Genomic DNA, 8,139 nt, shown 5'->3' with positions numbered 1-8,139 from the left:
TATATATATGGGCTTTTTTTGCTAGAGTTTATAATTTAGTTCAGCTGCACAGACTAACACAAGTCTGCATAGTCCATGACTAGAACTCCTAGACTCAGCGTTACTTATTATTACTGTTGCAACTCATAAAGAAAACACTTCATTCAAAATAAAAGCATACGACAGAACTTGGAATCTTTCTCAATAAGTGAAAATAACTCATTTTTATCTTTGCTGAACCAGAAACATACATTAAGTTTGTTGGTTCGCCGCCTGGTATATCTTGTAGCTAGTTTGTGTCTGGAGATCCTCTTGTTACTCTCAGGAGCCAAGTCTGTAGTTTATCCATTTCTAATTTAAATGTTTTTAGTGATGTTGAATATTTTCCCTGACTGCAAATCGAGATTCATAATTCCCAGTAGCTTCAGAGCCTGCCAAGAGTAATGGCTTGTGCTGGTAGTCGAGTTTGCTTTCATATCAAACATATGGTGCTCTTTATCTGAGTCTTCAGAGACAAAGCTTGTCCAAAGTCTGCAGGATTTGATTAGGCTGCGTTCTTTCTCTCCCATACACAAGTGTATGCACATACATAAACTCTCGCTCCTTTATCCCTCCCATACATGTATGTTTATATTCACACACATACCTTCCTCATAAGGAGGAATGCCTTTAAGGAAGGCATTTGTGAGTGACTGTCTTGAATCAGCCATTTACTTATTGATTACATGTACATCAGTCATACAGCTGTTGACTGCTTGGCTTCAATGACTGGGACAGCACTAGAAAATCTGACAGGTTAATACTTCTGTAGCAGTAATGTGTGGCTTAGGGAGTTCCAAGGGCCTTCCCTCTACTCAAGAGCCTTTCCCTCTACTCAGCACTGGCAAGAAACATCTGAAATGTGGTATCCAGTGCTGCGCTCCCAATGCGAAAGAAACACATGGGTGTACTGCTGCAAGGCCAGCAAAGGCCATAAACATGATTATGGGACTGGAGCATCTGACACAGAAGAAGAGGCTGAGAGCTGGAACTGTTCAGCTTGGAATTGTGCTATTCATGTAAATGTGAGCTAGTAACATTTATTGAATTAAACTCTTCAGAACAGTATTCACGAACAGACATAAACTGAAATATAGAAAAATTAGTTTAAAGACAAAACTTTTTTACCATAAGACTTTACAAATGGAAATACGTTTCTCCAACACACTGTGGAATGTCCACCCTTGGGGCTACTCAGAATGCAACTGACAGCTCTGATGACCCTTCTCTGGCTGACACTGCTCTGAACTACTGGACAGACTGCATGATGCCCAGAGGTCTCTTGCTTCCTCATCCATTCTGTGCTTCTGTGACTTGTCTAGACAATCAACAAATTACTCATTAGCAGCTGTCAAAATCTTTCCCTTTCTCTTCCTCTCTTCCTCTCTTCCTCTCTTCCTCTCTTCCTCTCTTCCTCTCTTCCTCTCTTCCTCTTTCCTTCTCTTCTCCTCTCTTCTCTTCTCTTCTCCTCTCCTCTCCTCTCCTCTCCTCTCCCTCATTTTTTCTCCCTTCTTCCCTTCCCTTCCCTTTTTTAATGTTTCGAGTGAGCAGAGTGGATGGAAAGTCTATATGATTACTATTCACTGTCCCTTTTTCAGAACCTTTCAATATGTCAACCTCTAGCAAATATGTTTTGGATATTAGAAGAATTTCTATTAGTGAATGTATATGACAACATTTAGGTGTCCTCAGAGTATGTTTCTGCATTATCCTGAGTATCCCTCTGTAGATAACGCATGTCAATAGCAGCCAGCGAAATTTAAGTCATTCGGAAGTTGATGTTTTTATTCAAGTGACCCTCACCCTAAGAATCTACTGTCTGTATTGATTAGAACTGTAATTAGTATAATAGGAGCCCAGAGCCTGGGGCATTATTCTCAGAGGAAGACTTTCACACCTTAAATTACCTGAGATGAACTGAGATAAATGTCGTCTTCAGAATACCCTTTATTATTAAAGAGTGTTTCTGTTAGCTCTTTGTAGTGTTTATGTGAATACAAGGCATTATCTTCTATGCTTTGTATTGCATGTAGCACATCACACAAAAGATGTTTCATTTCAAAAGATTATCTAAGTAATATTTCATTATGAACAGTTTTAATAATTGGCATAAATAATATAGGTGGAGGGGTCTGATCTCTGTTCTTTTTTGACAGTCTTGATTTAGAGTAAAGCATAATTTAAATTTAAACAAGATACTTCCAAGGCTTTCAACGTCAACAAAAACATTGTTCTGTTATGGGTTTAATAGTATTAACAGACAATTTTCCCATCTCTTTCCTTTCCTTTGATACCAAGTAGCCAGATTTTCTAGCATAGCAGATATATGAGCGAAGGAGTGTGAGTAGGATAAGTGCAACCACTGCAAAGGTTTGTTTCTGCTTTTAATGGTGATGTTTATTACAAATAGCCAGAGCTGGCTTATAGGGCAGTAAATGCAAAAACACAATTTGTCTAAGCTCAGATGTCTGTAGTACCCAAAGATCTTTAGTGCTTTTTCAGGTCATCCCAGGAGGCTTCTGTTAAAGCAATCACACAAAAACATGCACTTAAAAAACAGTAATATAAAAATATATCTTCATTTACATTATCTGTTTATATTAGTTAATGTAAACTTTTTATTCTGTAGACATCTGTAGACTATATCACATCTACATGTGATATAGTAGTTCATGCTACCAAATGAAAGGGTCTGATGGCTTCTTTGTGAAGAGAAATGGAAAACAGATGAATATTTCTGAGATATATTCTATCCAGCAGAATACGTCAATGTCACACTCCAGTTTCTTAGTGTCCTTTGGAGGAAAATGTATTTTCAAAACTAAACTCATTGTCCACCAGATAAGGGAATGACTGGCATTGAAGAGAACACAAAATCCACTCATTTATGTGCTATATTACAGTATACTGTTTTCCTTATAAATTCAGTTTGTCTCTACATTCATCCTCTCCACCTGTTGCAAAATTATTTTAGACCAGAATCAGTGAAAATATGGTTTTCAGAGACTGTGTATTTAACTCTCAACTGAATTTTGGGATCACCTTGAGCAGTCACCATTCCATTAGAAACAACTTTACATGTGCAAATCTCTGGGTTCCCATGAATACTTATTAGTTATTCTTGCTTTTGCAGAGTCTGTGATCACCCCGTGAAGTGGAATGGATTCTCAAGGCATTTCACATTCATGCCTGATGTCAGTGTCTGCTTTGCTGATCACGGTGTGTTGAAAGTGCTATAACCAACAAACACCAATTGTATGGAAGAAAAGCTAAGTTTTATGCCATGAATTAATATAATTGTGAATAAGTTTTCCTGCTTTTTCTTTTATTTTACCCTTCATTGAAGACATGTTTTACCCAGCATTTTGGATTTTAACTGTGCCACCTCTGTATCTGGGGAATGTTATATATATTTTTTTTTGCCTCCAGATCTGGTATTCTGTGTGTTGTAACATACATAGCTAAGAATTTATCTTTGTTGATTGTGTTTTTAACATGCTCCCAGCTCTGCTCATTAGAAACTATGAAAGTCAATGTGCTCTGTTTGACTCTTCTGTGATTATTTTTGTATATTTAAAATAGAATCCAGCTCAGATTCTTGTTTCTGTGCACTGCTGCTTTATAATTTGCTCTGGCAAATACGAGCTAAATTAATTCAAAATTACATGAGTAACTTACAAACAATCAGCAAGATACTTATTGGATTCTATGACTGTATACTTATTTGATGCCAGTGTAAGCACAGAACGCATTTATTTATAAGAAACACTAGTGAAAGAGCAAGACAAATATTAAGACATATTGTGATCGCTTTTTTGAAAATGATCTGCAATGTGTTAAAAAAGTCAAGCAATGCATCTCATGAAAAATAGAAAATCCTGTATTTTATTTGATCTCATAAGGTTTCAGCACATCCACCATTTGGGATTTGGTTCTGTTTTCATGCACAATATATTCTTCTGAAAACATGATTGAAAATGCCATTTAAATTCATCTTTAAATGTGTCATGTACTATAAATGCAGCTCTCCTCCGGTAAATAAAGCATTTCAAAAGTGGTTTTAATTAAAATGTCATAGGAAGTATTGAAAAGAATTACACAAAAATGATGTGTTTTTTATTCTTCGTGAAAAGTCACATCTTTTACCAAAACAGTGTCACGCCATAAAATAAAATAAAATAAAATAAAATAAAATAAAATAAAATAAAATAAAATAAAATAAAATAAAATAAAATAGCTCTTAATGAAATGTGGGTTTTGGTTACTATGATGGTTTAGAAAAGTATAACAAATATTAAGCTAGATACTTATCCGCAATTATTTAAAGTACATACTTCCTTACCTAAAAGATAACATAGTAAAGGCTGAGCGCTGAAAATGCTCAGAAAAATCTTGCAGGTACTTAAGCTCATTCAGGGTCAGAAGTGCAAAGCTTAATTAGGTTTGGGTGGGAAACAAATGTCAGAGTTTTGGGGTTGTTGCTGTTGTTAAGTTTTGTTTGCTTGTTTGTACTCTTTTCATCTATCCAGCAAAGTCAACATAACCGGATCATTATCATATAATTGTTCCAGTTGGAAGGGACCCCTAAAGGTCATCTAGTCCAAACACTTATTATTAAGAAAAGCATAAAAATAAAATTATAGCTTTTTTTTTTATTTCCAAGTTGAGTATTGTTCTGAAATTACAAATGTTACCTGCTTCTCTGCCTTACCACATAGTGTTTTCTGTTGAAGTGGAGCTCCCTGTTTATTTCCAGTATAACCTGTGGGCTGCCTCTATCAGCAAAACTGGCAAATTCTCTAGTGATTAAAATGATTTTCATCAAGTCAGTAAAAGCTGAAGTGAACGTAGCTCAAAGCTGATTGCAAGCAAATATTTGAGAGCCTCGAGTTGAGCATTTGAACAAGAGATTCCAAATGAAAATCCATGCCCATTCACTAATCCCATTCATTATAGACTCGGTGATTACCTCATTAGTATGATGCAGTGCAGAAACTGGTGGAGCTTACAACAAGCCAGCTAACACAGCTGATGGATTTGGCACAAATGACCCAGGTGAATTATTTCTCTGCTGAAACTGTAGATGCTTTCTGGCTTAGAAAAAGCATGAAGTCTCCACATCATAACACAGTGTATTATGGACTTTCTTTTAATAGCAAATGCTATTTTAATATCTGTATTCCATTATGTTGCTATAAAACAGTATGTTCCTGAAGAATATTTGTTTTCTGTTCCTCACCCACATCATGAGCACATTTGCCTTCTCCTTCCTCATAGCAAATATATCCAACAAAGCCATTAAACAACTGTTTATGCTGCTCATATTAGTGTCCCTTTATATGGAAATACTGTGGGCACGCTGGCACAGTTTTATTCTTTTTTCCAAACACACGAACAGACACCAAACTCAACACCTCCCAGAAGCAGGAACTTCAATTTGGGCAGATCCCCCTCTGAGCAACCATGGGAAGGGGGTTAATGTGAAAATGGGGAAAATTCTAACACAGCTGTTTTTCATGGGCGCTGTAAGCTGGCAACAGAGGAATAAAACTTAAAAAATAATAATCTTAAGAAAAGAAATTAAAAACAGGCATAACTGAAACAGAGCAAGCCAAGCACCAGATTCAATTATTAAGTTGTCAAGTCCTCTTGTTAAGAAGAGGAATAGGAAATGGTTTTTGTCTGTAGTGCCTTAAGGGCAAGTATGAACAAGAGAAAAGAGTCCTGTCCGGCATGTTGGTTACTGTCACCAAGAAAAGCCATTCAGAGCCAGTAAAATTTCTCAGATCTGAGGTCTTTGCAAAGGAGGGCTCTCCCCCAAAGACAGGTCACTAGAGGTATCACAGCTGGAACAGCTGTACCTACCATTAATTGTTCAATGAATTTCTGACCTTTTGGCGGTACGTTGTTATAGGACACATAAATCTACTGTCCTGGGAATATGATTGCTTAAGCTAACCAGAGCTAACCAGAAGGAAGTCCTGAGGAGCACTGTATGTCTTAAACCTCACAGAGCAGGACATAAAAGTCATTCTACAGATTCATCTCAAGGTTCTGTTTTTCTGCCATTCAGTTTCCAACAGTGGATATAATAAGCACCTACGGGACAGAAAATGTACCTATGGTCATTTCTTTCTAATTGTCACTCAGTCTCTATTCTTAATTTCTCTGTGATGGAGATTTGATAAATTGATGGTTAGAAAAAAGGATCTTAATGCTCTTTTCCAAACTAAATCTTGTGTGGGAGAAAGGAATTTCACAGGTCTGCTATTTACTATAATTACTCTTTCTTTTATCAGTTTAAACTTGGCTCCTACTGCTGTCATGTAATTGTTTTTCTCATTGTTCTTTACTATGAGAGTGATGAGGTACTGGAACAGGCTGCCCAGAGGGGCTGTGGATGCCCCATCCCTGGAGGTGTTCAAGGCCAGGTTGGATGGGGCCCTGGGCAGCCTGGTCTAGTATTAAATGTGGAGGTTGGTAGCCCTTCCTGTGGCTGGAAGGTAGGAACTTGATGATCCTTGAGGTCCCTTCCAACCCAAACCATTCTATAATTCTCTGATTCTATTTGTTCCTTCCATCAAAAAATATTCCAACCCAAACCATTCTATAATTCTATGATTCTATTTGTTCCTTCCATCAAAAAATATGGTTACCAATCTGTCTTAATACACCCTTGCCATCCCATCCTGATTTTTCAGACCTCTGTTACGTACACCCTGTCACATTAACATGGTGTGAACAGGATCATTCAACTTGTCCTTTTCCTTTTTGAGTTTGATAACTTGTATTGTCTCCCTGACTTACTCTTACAGTCAGTTAAAGAGAGATCCTAAACAGTAGCTTTAAGCTATATGCCTGATTTTCAGACATCTATTGCTAACTGGAAGAAGTTCAATCTGTCCTCTGTGAGGTGTTATGGTAACAAAGAATCTCTTATCTCTTGAACACGGTCTATTTTGATCCAAAGGCAATTGAAGTTATAAAAAATAAAAGATGGTCTATTCTGGTCATCAGCTCTGATAATTTCTTAGGCAAGTGCCAGAGAAAGAGGAATGGAGATGGCAGTGATTGATACAGTTCTCCACTTCAGCACTTCATGCTTCTGTGAACATATGGAGACAAATTGAAGAACAGTGGGGCAGGTCAGCACATCACTCCCTAACAACTTATTAATCTACAGTTTTGTAGGGTCCACGAGACATTGAAAATGTCTGCAGTTCATGCATTTGGTATTAGTGTGTTAACCCAAGTAATTAGGTGCAGCCTCTTCCAAAGCAGCAGCCCAGAGCACGTTAATGATCCTGCACATGGCGCCTGAACCACGTTTCTCAGGCTTTCATTCACCACAGGCTGCCACTCTGTGAGCTGAGTGGAACGTAATTAGGCTACAAAGAAATATGGCTATAATTGGTCTGAAGCAGCTTAGTAAAATGTAATAAGGGAGTTTAATTGGCTTCTTCTTTGTATTACTGATTCTAAATTTTGTCATTTGCTGTGGACAGTGGACCAGCTTTTCTTTACTCTGCCATGGAAAGAATATGAATAAAACATACGGAGATGAGAGGTAATCTGTTTGGCAATTACATGCAGAAATGGCAAACATTGGTAGTTTCACAATAAAAGTCAGGTTTCCCTCAACCGTGTATGCTGCTGACAATGGAAATGTCTATTTTAAGACTATCATATGACATTTAGAAAGGAAATGAAGTCACTGCTGTTTTGTAACCTTAGTTCCAGTGAGTTATGGCTATAGCTAATGCCAGATCCCTGCTTATTACACATAGCAATTGTAGGGACTTGTACAAAAGTAAATAAAGACTTACCAAAGTGGACGTTGGTATTTTTTGGTTGATAGAAGACAAGCAAGGAAGTCCCTACGGTGACATTACAGGAAATGTGTAGGAAATTGAATATTTGGGACATTTACTGTACTAATTTCTTTACAAACTCTGCTGGGATTTGGAAAGACCTCTTCACCCCACTGTAACACTTCTGTACTACCTTTCCCATGGTACATCCTTTAAGTGGCAAAGAGGTTCTCTTTGGACAGACTATGAGATGCAAATGATGTTATTAACACTTTATTACTTCTATGAGATTTACAGTTGATACATCTAT

The 8,139-nt window shown here is 37.3% G+C and overlaps 1 protein-coding gene across 5 annotated transcripts in view; it reads left to right on the top strand.

Annotated features, from left to right (window-relative positions):
- The window catches only part of TSNARE1 (t-SNARE domain containing 1), a 408,620-nt gene extending 404,508 nt beyond the window's left edge, over positions 1 to 4,112 (top strand). For all 5 annotated transcript variants that reach the window (XM_015856414.2, XM_032442928.1, XM_032442929.1 and 2 more), the window contains one exon: positions 3,152 to 4,112. The gene's annotated coding sequence lies outside the window, so the exon portion shown is untranslated. The remainder of the gene's footprint in view (positions 1 to 3,151) is intronic.
- Positions 4,113 to 8,139: the final 4,027 nt, after the last annotated feature.

The sequence above is a fragment of the Coturnix japonica genome, chromosome 2, assembly GCF_001577835.2.
Source record: "Coturnix japonica isolate 7356 chromosome 2, Coturnix japonica 2.1, whole genome shotgun sequence".
Classification (NCBI taxonomy): Eukaryota; Metazoa; Chordata; class Aves; order Galliformes; family Phasianidae; genus Coturnix; species Coturnix japonica.
Note: the sequence above shows the minus strand (reverse complement) of the source record. Positions and strands in the feature narration are given on the sequence as shown.